This window comes from Phacochoerus africanus, chromosome 16 (assembly GCF_016906955.1).
Source record: "Phacochoerus africanus isolate WHEZ1 chromosome 16, ROS_Pafr_v1, whole genome shotgun sequence".
Lineage (NCBI taxonomy): Eukaryota > Metazoa > Chordata > Mammalia > Artiodactyla > Suidae > Phacochoerus > Phacochoerus africanus.
The window spans coordinates 44191334-44203760 of NC_062559.1; the positions used below are offsets into that span (position 1 = coordinate 44191334).

Sequence of the window (12427 nt, forward strand, 5' to 3'; positions counted from 1 at the left end):
TAACCCACTGAGTGAGGCCAGAGATCAAACCTGCAACCTCACGGATACTAGTCAGGTTCATTACTGCTGAGCCACAACTAGAATTCCCCAGGCCAGCCATGTTCTGTTCTGAGGCACACGTAAACCAGGTTCCAAGGCCACCTACCAACAATCTCACTTTTGGAAGTGACCAAGCTTACCCAGTTGAATCCCAAGACAAGACAGAAATGGTCCCTTTGTTTCTCAGCCAGAAAGCCAATCTTCTACACACTTAAGTTTTTCTGCCTAAGCACATCCACATAAAAGCCATCCCCCTGGCATGGTCCACTGGCAGGAACTTTAAATTCGTGTTGTTTACTTTTTGTGTAGCACCTTCTCAAATTTCAAAACAAATGTTAAAATTATGTTGAAAGAAGACAGATGGGAACTACTTTCCAGTCAACTACTCCCCACTTCCACAAATGTGTATGAACTGCCTGCCGCAGGCAGGATGCAGGGGAGGACCTTGTCCCTTGCTTGTGGAAGAAATGTGCCACCCAGCCTATACAGACTTAGATCCCTGAGATTAACAGGCCAGTCCAAAATCTAGCAACTGTAAGCAGTCAGAATCTTAGTGCAAAGCCTTACTGGGCAACGATCGTTCTGAGCAGCCAAAGAAGAAGAGAATGTACCCAGGCCCAGTTCTGTAATAAAACAGCAGAGGTCTGTCCATGTGCAAAATGGCGGCTGGGACACTCTTTTTTTTTTTTGTCTTTTTTTGCCATTTTTTGGGCCGCTCCTGTGCCATGTGGAGGTTCCCAGGCTAGGGGTCGAATCGTAGCTGTAGCCACTGGCCTACACCAGAGACACAGCAACGCAGGATCTGAGCCAAGTCTGCAACCTACACCACAGCTCACGGCAATGCTGGATCCTTAACCCACTGAGCAAGGCCAGGGATCGAACCTGTAACCCCATGGTTCCCAGTCGGATTCATTAACCACTAAGCCACGACGGGAACTCCCAGGACACTCATATTTAAGGAAGCCCTGCTGACCTGTCTCTCTGCTAAAGGGACATGATCTTTAGAGGTTTTTTCATTTACCTGAGAACTGTATAAAGACCCTGCAACTATACCATCAACTAGGGCTCTCTTCTGGAGAGAATGATTGTGTAACCAAAAGGGTCTTTAAAAGCCTCCATCAGCAGGCAGTCCATCACAATGAAACCCCTCGGCCAAGGACCATCGTCACGTGTCCGCCAGTGACAAATCCATACCCATAAGTGAGAGCATTAAAAACAGCACATGAGAGATTTGTTTTCCAAGAGCAAAGGAAACAAACTAGGAGACAATTCTCCAAAGACTGAGCATTCACAACCCAGCAAATGCCGGCTGGAAATTTATATGCTGCGAGTGTAAAAGCAGTGAAATTCGATAATCTCCAAGCCACAGATTTGTAACTTGCACTTATGTAAATATTTATGGATTCTTTGGGAAAAAAAAAATCAATCCTCTCAGCCTCTCTCTTTAGTACATGCTTCAGAGGGAACATTTTTTTTCCCTCAAGACGAGGATGTAAACTCTAGCTATTGCTTAGGAACATTAAGTCAGCGGCCTGCCTGAGAATAATCTGAATTCCATTTATGATTTCACACTATCAGATCATATCCCATTCTCTTCCCAACACCAGTGAGAGCATAGGAAAAAAAAAAAAAAAAGATATGCGATCATTCCCAAATGTGGTCTGGCCTCTGTGAGACGGAGAGGTTAAAAGCTGACCAGGTCAGTAACACTTCTTACACAGTAAGGAAAGCAATAAAGGTATCAGTCATTCCTCCAATGTGACCAAGAAGTAAAATGCATGCAGCTCTCCATCCATATCTGAGACGAGCATACGCAAACCTTTTGTCCATATCATCCTGGCCAGAGCTATTAAATCGCCTATTAACCATCTCCTTCCTGCTTTCTTACCTCTCCAATCCCGCCTTCATATTGTCCCAGGGCCATCTTCCTAGAATCCTGGTTTTACTGCGTCTGCCCCCTTCTGAATTCCCATCTGAAACATCAAAGCCCCCAAGTGCCATCTACACTTCTTGGCAGGTCGGTCAGGGCGCTCTGCTGTGCACCCCAGCGTTTGCCCCCACCAGGCTCAGGGCTCCATCAGTCCTACGGCTCCACCATCCTGAATCTCTTGCCACTGCGCAGGCCAACCACACAAGCTTAGCATTTAATTGACAAACAGCATGTTTCTCATGCTAAGTCAACAGCACCCCTCCACCCCTCTTTGTTCATTAAAATCCTGCACTACCTTCAAGACGTGGTTCAAACGCCCCCATTAAAAAGCACGGATGTTCCCCCTTGTCCCCTCTGTCTACTCCCAAAGCATCCTGAACGGCTCTGTCTGCTTGCCTGTTTCCTCCCCAGTCAGGGAGAGCTCGCAGTCATGTCCATCTCTGCAGCGCTGTGGAGTTTAGCCTAGAGCGTTCCACATCGCCTACACTGCAAAGACTGTCTGGGGATTGACATATGCCCATTAATAAGTGAACCATTCTAATGCCTCAACACATGTGACTGACGACTTGAACAGGCTTCATGGGCAGCCTCTCACCCACTTTTGCCAAACGCTATGTTTAAAGCTTCTGTTCATCACCTGATTAAAAGAACTGAAGGTGACAGAAGTACTGCCCTTTTTCTGGCTGTGTCCACAGAATGTGGAAGTTTCCAGGCCAGGGATCAAACCAGTGCCACAGGAGCGAGCCAAGCTGTCCCACCTTCCAGAAGTACTGCCTCAATGTATGCTGGGGGGCGCAGGGGTGGAGCAGGTGTCAGATGCCACTGCACACTTAGGAGGGAGCCTCACTTGAGGAAAAGTGAGGTGGTATGCCAAAGCCACCATAAAGGCATCCGTTCAGCAACCCGGACAGAAAGGGATGCGGCAGCGGGAACCAGTACACATAACCCTCCATGGCTGACCAGCCCTGTGATAAAAACGCATTCTATTACAATAGGCCAGATCCTGCAAGGGATGAAAATACTGTTGAGATGGAACGCCAGCTCTTTCCAATTGTAACACAGCATGGCAGCCCTTTAGAAAGCCCTTTAGAAAGGGAGTTTAGGTGTTTACTAGCATAGTCTAGGAATAATATTTACTCCAGTGGGATTTGGGGCCCTGAGACACAGACACTGCCAGGCAAGTCTCGTAGTAGTAAGGGGAGGGTGGAGCCCCAGGTAGACCCATCAGACCAATCATGACATAAAATGGCCCGGCTTACTGGGCTCAGGTGGAGATGCGGTCTCCACAGAGGCTGTGAGGGGGCAGTGGGAGGCAGCATGAGATGAGGAGGGAACTGGGAGAGAGATGTCCTGGCGGAAGAAGTGATAGATGGCAGAGCGCAGGGGCTCAGATGCTGACCCCTGTCACCACAGGTGCCTCAGGAGCCCACATTCAGGCTGACCCGATGTCCCAGGAAGCAGTGACTGGGCCCCTGCAGCTCTAAATACACAGCTCCGGCAGGGGAGGGTGTGTGGAGTGGGAACATGTTAGGAGAGAAGTGATGAGGAAACTTTTGCAGGAATGAGACTTGCAGGAGAGTGTCTTTCAGAGAATAGCTGGCCTGGACCGCGTCCTCTCCCAGCAAAAAGATTTACAAAACCTCTCTCAACCCAGCAAGGGGAAGAAGCCAGTATCTCAATTTACAGAGATTTCCTTTTGTTTCTCCGCAACTGCACTGGAGAAAACATGCACTTCTAGCAATTTCATGGGTGATGACCCAGTAAATGCACCAGGAATAGCCAGAGCAGTGGCTGATAGCAGGAGGGGCCCTACACTAAGGGCATTCTGAAAACTCTTGGGTGCCTCATTTTGCTCTTTACCATGATTGGAAGGGGTGCTCTGAGCATTTATTTAGTGGGTGGGCATCAGGGATGCCAATCGACCTGTAATAGAAAAGACTCTGCTGCTGAACGGATCCTTGCTCTGCACCCCTACATCAAACTCAAATGCCATGCACCTAGAAGAAAAATACACTTAAAATTATCCAAGAAACTAACGCAGCTTTGTATGTATAAACATAATGAATTCTGGCATGATTTTAATAGACGCTGATATTTTTTGCTAGAAAAGCAACCTGGAAAGAGAAAACTGTATTTGGTTTAATTTGGAACTTTATAGAAAGTTGTTCACCATCCGAGAACAGAAGTACCAACGCAAGGTTATACGTTTGCTGTCTTCCTGGGGAAATCCTACACCAAGATGCAAGGACTGGACCCTTCGGTAAGTCTTCTAGTGCAGCAGCACCTGGCAGGTGCAGACTGAGATACTGTGCTGGATTCTCCATCTGCCCCACCCGACCTTGATCCATTCTCTGCCTGGCTTTGTCCTTTCTGCCTCAGGAGGCTGAGTTCCGGGGACTGCAACCCTCAAGCTCCCTGACCCTCTGGCTTCTAGCATTTCAGCAGCAAGAGAGCCATGAGTGACAGGAAGAAGAGGCTGGGGTATTCACTGGGTAGAGTCTCCCTTCCTCCTAACCCTGGGGGTGGCTGCCTCCCCTCTTCTAGCTCCAGCTCTTGTGGGGCTCGAGCAAGCCTAGAGGTCACAAGAGCTTTCAGCTGGTCCCTGGTCTCTGCGTCTCTTTCTATCTTTGATTGGTTCCCTTAACCCTGAACCTCACATTTATTCAAGTCTTTTTGGTTTAAAAAAAAAAAAGTCCCTTTGTTACTGGGCTCTTTCCTGTCAGGACCTTGACTGATAGAAATACATATTATTTTATTAAAATTACCTTTTTATTTCTTTAGGATATATTTAGGGCATTTTTGGTAAGCACGTGGCAGAGTTTTATCTATAAGACTTACTGCAAGATTATGTAACAGTCTACTGTAAAATGTTTGTCATATAGAGAAATCATTGTATCTGATGGCCCCATAGATAATGAGGACACAGGAAATAGGGAAACATAACATTGAGTGACTTCAGGCAAAGAACCAGGGTTGTGTGGTGATGTTAAGGTCCATGATAGAAAGAACTCACCAGTCCAAGATGGGCTGGAGTGGTCGGAGATGGGCTGACAGATGACGCGGGAAAAACAGAGGGTGGGGGCTGGGACCTATTTCCTTGCCAGGAGGAGCTGGCAGCTCATGCCAGAACATGTAGCAGTGACACCTACACACAACTTGCAATTGCTATAAATGTATGTCCATTGTGTATGTACACACTTGAAAACACATGACCTGTTTGGGAAACCCTATGGAAGGTGGTCAAGAACGTGAGCTCAGGGATCCCCATAAACCCATCCGCTTTTCTAAAAGTGAGCCAACTCTACTGTATAGAAACCCAACCCATATTTATATTCAAGTTCCCAGGACCCAAGCTAGAAAGTCCAGGTTACTAGCAGCATTCTCTCGAGAGGGGTACCCGAGTAGGGATGCTCCTTAGGAGTCCTCTACTTCTGTGCACAAACAACCTGGATCTTCCTTGTCTCACCTCGCTGTATATCCACAACATGTGCACACACACACACACACACACACACGCACACACACACCATGCCACCTCTAGGTAGATTCAGATTCCACCCTTTTTAAGTTATAGCCCCACAACTGGCTTTACCTAAGACTACTTTTCCAGGGGGTATACACACATACACGCACAAACACTTGGCAGAAGGACAGAATAGCATCCCAGGAAAGTGGAATCCAGACCAGCCTTGAATGACCAGAAGAGCCCGGGCCCTACTTGTTATACCCAAACCACAGAAAGGCTTACACAGCCTAACAGAGTTGCTGTTCACTTGAAGTCTGAGGCATGTTAGATGCCAGCCACAATGTAGACTAGCTACTTTCTAATCATGATATTTCCCTCCAGAGAGGCTTCTCGAGCAGGGACCCTCCCAATGGTATTCTTCCTTCTGCTGCCTTAGTGCACCCCACACCCACTCCATACACACACACACACACACACACACACACACACGCCAAAGACCCCTATCATTCACCAGATTATAACTAGTGCTAGGGTACTTAGGAAGCACATCAGAAGCTCTTTTTCTTTCTACAAAATCACTTTGACTGGAGGCACAAAGAAAGAGTTTGGTTCTCCCTTGTAGATTCGGAACTCCTTACATTCCTACAAATGGCAGATATGCACACATAGCAATGTCTCCTCTGCTCCCAGGTTTATAACGCCTTAAGGACATGCACCCAACCTCATCAGAAATGACTCCAAACACTGCACCTTATCAAAAAGAAAATTACTGTTTCAAAAGGTCTTATGAGAAAGCAACCTGTATGTCCATCAACAGATGAATGGATAAAGAAGATGTGGTGTATATGCCCAATGGAATAGTACTCGGCCATAAGAAGAATGAAATAATGCCATTTGCAGCAGCATGGATGAACCTAGAGATTGTCATACTATGTGAAGTAAGGCAGACAGAGAAAGACAAATATCATATAATATCGGTCATGTGTGGAATCTAAAAAAAAATGATACCAATGAATGTATTTACAAAACAGAAACAGACTCATAGACATAGAAAACAAACCTATGGTTACCAAAGGGGAAAGAGGGGGATAAATTAGGACCTTGGCATTAACATACTACTACATATAAAACGGGTAAATGGTGCAGTGTATGGAGTCATCTCTGATGTGGTAGATGCATACCCTTAAGGCTATTGTGTAGCACAGGGAACTATGTTCAATATCTTGTAATAATCCATAATGGGAAAGAATTTGAAAAAGAATGGATATATGCGTATGTGTTACTGGATCACTTTTCTGTACACCTAAAACTAACCCAACACTGTAAATCAACTCTCTGTCAATAAAAATTAAAATTTTAAAGCATTATTTAGAGTGTGGAAAAAAGGACTTATGAATTGCAGAGAACACATGTTCTAACCTATTTTTAAGATTTTGTCAAGACTCGACACAAATCTAGAAAGTCAGCTTTCGTCTCCTGCTATTCCATGTTCTCTTCTCGCATTCAAGACCCACAGAGAGAGAAGGGGTATACAAAGCCACGATGAGGTGGAGCATCTGGCCAAGCAGATTCAGCTCCTGTGGTAATCCATTATCTGGGGAAAATTATGGTTTACCATCAACCATTTGAGTTGCTGCAAATACTCTTTTCTAAATCTATGTTGGGTGTTTCCTAATTGCATATTTTCTTCAGCATGAGAAATTGCATGCTTGGTAAATTATCTATTTCAATATTTCACATAATATACAAATCAAGTATCAGAATGGTAGTTTAGAACAGCAGGTATCACACTTTCGAACTGGGATAATTTTTGAGATTTTTCCAGGCTCTTCCTTAAGTGGCTGTTTCTAGTGACGTATTATAAAAAGCCTTCAGATACCCGCTAATTGATTCAAAACCCAGTTAGGCATATTATAAATACCCTTAGGCTTTTTATTATCTTGGTCCAACAGAAAGCATCAGAATCATTATTATCAATCACAACAGGATCCATCAAACAAACAGCATCTATTATACCGACATCCTCCTTTGGGAAGAAAAGACCAAAAATAAATAGACAAAGAAAGTTAAACTCATCAGCAATACCAATTGATTCTCCAAAATTACAGCTTCTCTGATTACTATAGGGCACCTATGATTTCATTCTAGTTGTCCAAAAGAAGGCCAAAGATTCAATCTCATTGTTGACTAAGCATACCTCATAGAGTGCATCTTCAAATTCTGAGTTTCTCAACCTAAGAAAACTCAGTGGTATTTGCCTCTCTTTTACTGTTAAGGGTGAGAGGGGGCTAGGAGAAAGAATGAGACAAAAAATGAGAGGGAAGCCCAATTGGGCTCTTCTCAGGAGAAAGCGACAGCGTTATCAATCTTGGTCAAACAATTTCAAGCAACCAATGAAACATTAAAAAGCCAATCATGACCTTGAAGTTAAGACTAGTCCTCTTTGGCAGGCCCTCAAGTTATGACATTAAGTTCCCTAGAGAAAATCCTAATACATGATTTGGCCAACCAACCAACAAAAATTGCATTGTCTCAATATAGAAATGCTACCCATTGATTTCCAACTTTTAGAGATAATCAAAGCACAGAAGACATGGTTGTGGTTGAAGACGGAATGGTTGAGGTAAACCACCTGAACAAGGTGAAAATACCTACAGAGCTGAGAAAAGGTAGAGTGTGAAAGAGTGTGGGGTACAGAATGGGTCCTCAAAGGACTCAGAGCTCCATCTTAGGACACTTCACTGAAAACTGACAGAATAGAAAGCAAAGGGGCAAGTTACAATGCAAAGGCACAGGCAACAACGGAAGGAATGAAAGCAGCGAAGAAGCACTGAGCGAAGGCAAGGGCTAGAGAAGAAGCAGGGCAAGTGGACTAAAACCCCATTTGTAAACAGTAGATGCTATCAACACAGGGTTAAGAAAGAAACATACATAAGAGTGTATGATTTAGAGCCTGACAATCACTTGCAGCAAAAAAAAAAACAAAAAACAAAAAACAGAACCACCCAGAAAAAAAAATCACCTTTGATGAGTGACCAAGGGGAAAGGATGGTTTTTTAACTTCAGTTCCTTTGCATGTGATTTACTTTGCTTCCATGTGCACATCAGACGAGCTACAGGAGTGAAGGAGAAGGACAAGAAACCTGGTCAAGAGGAAGAGCAGAAAAAGGCCATTTTTAAAAAGGTAGGAGGGTTTGGTGAATGGCTAAGAATTGGTTAAGGAGTTCCCTCTGTAGTGCAATGAGTTAAGAATCCAACTGCAGTGGCTTGGGTTGCTGCAGAGGTGCGGGTTTGATCCCCAGCCCAGTGCAGTAGGTTAAGGATCCAGCAGTGCCGCAGCTATCGCATAGGTCACAGCTGCAGCTTGGATTCAGTTCCTGGCCCAGGAACTTGCATGTGCCATGGGTGCAGCCATTAGAAGAAGAAGGAGAAGAAGAAGGGGGCGGGGGAGGGAAGGGGAGAAGAATTGGTTAAGAAGGCAGAGCAGAGTTTTATCACCACCTCGACCAAGGATAGGGGTGTGAGCGGAGAACAGAAAGAACCCAGAAGAAGGAATCACAAGGCCTGCGTTCCTAGCCATGGCTCTGCTCCTGGCACTATGACCAGAGGCAAGCTATTTACTTAACCTCCCTGGGCCTCAGTTTCCACATGTGTGAAATGAAAAGGTTGGACTGAATCATCTCGAATGCCGCCTGCTTGCAGGGCTCATATAACTGCATTTGCCTTTAACCAAGTATTTATGAAAGTAACACTTCACATGTTATTTGTTGGGGTTTTGTTTGGTTTATGTTTTCAGGATTTGAAAGCAAATGCAGCGATAAACCCTAGTGGTTGACCAGTTCCCCCTTCCTCTGAAGCAGTCAATCCCTCAGGGACCAAAAGATTCAGGGCATGCATGTTCTGGCAGTCACAGCTGGTGATCAGTCAAGCCACCCACAGAATTTAGGAGGTTAGAGGCCCATTCCAGGATCTGCAGAGGCCCCAGGAAGAGCCATGAAGATTATGGCAAACCTGCCAGCTCCTTATCACTAACACCGAGGGCTCCTGAGTTGAGAAGGGAAATGGAATCTGAAGAAAGAAGGGCCTTGGGGTCAGGGATCTGGTCAGAGCCAAACGCCTCTGAAGTGTCCAATGGTAAATTTTTTTTCTAAAAAAAAAAAAATGGAAGGGATAAAAATGAAACCACACATACACCTCCCCCCACACACAAAATAAGGTCACCCGCTGAAGTGGTTTCTTCTCCTTCTTGTCCCTTTCCTTAGTAGATTCCAATCTTAATAAATACCGGCTCCATGTCAAAGGGAGAAGCCAATGGGAAGAAAAGAAGGCCTGAGGTGCACCCAGGGTTGCCAGGGATTGTGGAACAGTTTTGTAATCAGAAGCCACCTTTTGGAAATGCCAGGGAAAATAAGAGACATCAGCGTCTTTATTTTGCTCTCCCAGCCATGGATGCACCACCCACCCCACCCCCACCACCAATACATACAACCCTCCACCCCCCACCCCCAGCAGGTGCCTGTGTGGGGCCCACGGCCTAGCCACACACTGAGTGGACGTTCTCTGGCACTGGTTTCTCTCCACTGCAAACACGGCCGAGGATCCCTGAGGTCAGGCTCAACCGAAGCAAACGGCTCCATGAAGGGGACAAACACCCTAAGACACTGAGCTGGCTGGTCCACATCGCTCCCTTTGTAGGTTTGCAGCAACTAAAGAACGCATGGATGAAGACCATTTTCAGGGTTAAACTCCCTCTGGAAAATCCTAAAAGATTATCGTCCTTTCTTGGGATCAACCCCAATGAAACACAACACCGTAGCCTGTCAGATGTGAAGGGGAAGACTTGTTGAAGAAGGATTATGGAAAATGGAACTAGCATTTGTTAAGCATTTACTGTTTACCATAGTTTAAAAGGCAGATATGTGCCAGGCACCGGGCTTCTAAGTAATAACCACTGCTGACATTCACGGAGCGCCTTCTAAAACCCCGGGCTCTGGGTAATAGCCTATTTCATTCTTAGAAGAACTCTCTGAAGTAGGTGCTGTTGTGCTTGTCACTTGCGGGGTGAGAGGTTAGTAGCTTGCCCATGGTCACGAGGCTAGAAAGGAAGAGAGTCAAGATCCAAGCCCAGCCTGTCAGACTCTCCATGTCCAGCCGAATGGGAGTAAGAAATGGCCTTGCCTTTGAGGTGCTCATGCTGCAGGAGAGGAGCTACTGCAGCACACACTCTCTGGCACATAACAGGCACTCAATAAATGACTCTGTTTAACCCCAATGGCACCCTGACAAAACAGGTGAGAAGACTGCTATTCTATAACACAGAGCTGGGTTCAGAGATGTCACCCAGCTATTAAGGGACAGAGCCAGGACCAAGACCCAAAACTGTCTAGTTCTTTTCATGCTCTCTGCTCTCAGAGAGAGGCATGATGAAGACTTCACACCCCAGCATACAAGGAACATTTGGTTCATATTTTCACTGGTGTCATTGTTTTGGAAGCTGCCAGCAGTCACATTATCCTGCCAAGTCAGCCCCAAATGCTCCAGTGTGTGTACAGCCTCCCAGAGCTGGGGGGTAGGGTGGGGGACCCAAAACAAACAGATCAACCGAAAACAACAACAAAGAGACTGTGGGCGAAACCATCAGGAGGAAGAAAATGGGAGGGACGATGGGCTGCACTGAAGGTTCCTTGGGAGCTGTGTGATTCAGGGGCATCTTGCGTGGTTCCCTCAAGGTAAGGCACCCTGGCTCCTCTAAGGGAAAAGGAGCAGAACCAAGTAATTAGGAAAGTAACAACACAGGGTCAGGGTTTTTGTCGGGTTTTGTTTGTTGAGGTTGCTTTGCCACGGCCATGAACAGGCCTCAGGTACTCAGAGCAAAGCAGCAAATGTTCACTCCTCACCCCATCAAGTATATGCACAGAATATTAGCTCCCAGGGCCACTTCTATTCTTAAATAAAACCCGGTTCCAAAGATTCTTGTTTTCTTCCTCTCCTTGACTTCGCTGTTGAGGTGTACAGAGGAATTTCCTCTTTCTGCAAGAACTAGATAGACAGAGCCTGTCTGAAGAGAGAATCCTTTTGCAAGGTGAATGGCTCTGGAATCAGGTGCTCTGAAGGAGGCCCAGCTCCACTACAGAGTTAGGGTATAACCTTCCCCTCAGCATTTCAGACGAGGAAGCCACGCTTGACTGTGACGGCTTCACAAGGAAGAGTCATGGCCCCGCTCTGCTGAGGTTCTGGGGTGGCAGAGTTCTCTCTAAGACTCCTTCCTTCAAATTCTTCACTAATTAGATTTTCTCTGGCATCACAGGGAGTTGAAATAAGCTCAGGAAACAAGGCCAATAGCTCCAGGTGCTGAGGAATAGGCCAGCAGGAGAAAATTTCTCACTGTGTTATGCTAATATGTGAGCACAGTGGCGGGGCTAAATGAGCATCGGTGAAGGCTTCTTTCTTTCTTTCTTTCTTTTTTTTTTTTTTTCCTTTTTTTATGGTGCACCTGGGAAGTTCCCAGGCTAGGGGTCAGATCAGAGCTGCAGCTGCTCGCCTATGCCACACCCACAGCAGGCCAGATCCAAGCCACATCTTCGACCTATACTGCAGGTTGCGGCAACGCCAGATCCTTAATCCACTGAGAGAGGCCAGGAATCAAACCCGCATCCTCATGGACACTATGTTAGGTTCTTAACCTGCTGAGCCACAACAGAGACGCCACAGTATTTATTTATTTACTTACTTACTTACTTAGGGCTACTTGGCATATGGAAGTTCCCAGGCTAGGGGTCAAATCAGAGCTATAGCCAATGGCCTATACCACAGCCCCAGCAATGCCAGATCTGAGATGCATCTGTGACCTACACCACAGCTCACAGCAATGCCGCATCCTTGACCCACTGATCGAGGCCAGGGATCGAACCTGCGTCATTATGGATGCTAGTTAGATTCATTTCTGCTGAGCCATGCTGGGAACTCCCACTCATTTGGTTTTTTAAGGTACA

General features: G+C 45.9%; 1 protein-coding gene across 2 annotated transcripts in view; it reads right to left on the bottom strand.

Moving 5' to 3' along the window:
• Nucleotides 1-12427, bottom strand: part of CREB5 (cAMP responsive element binding protein 5) — a 412742-nt gene that overhangs the window by 367118 nt on the left and 33197 nt on the right. The gene's annotated exons all lie outside the window — the stretch shown is intronic.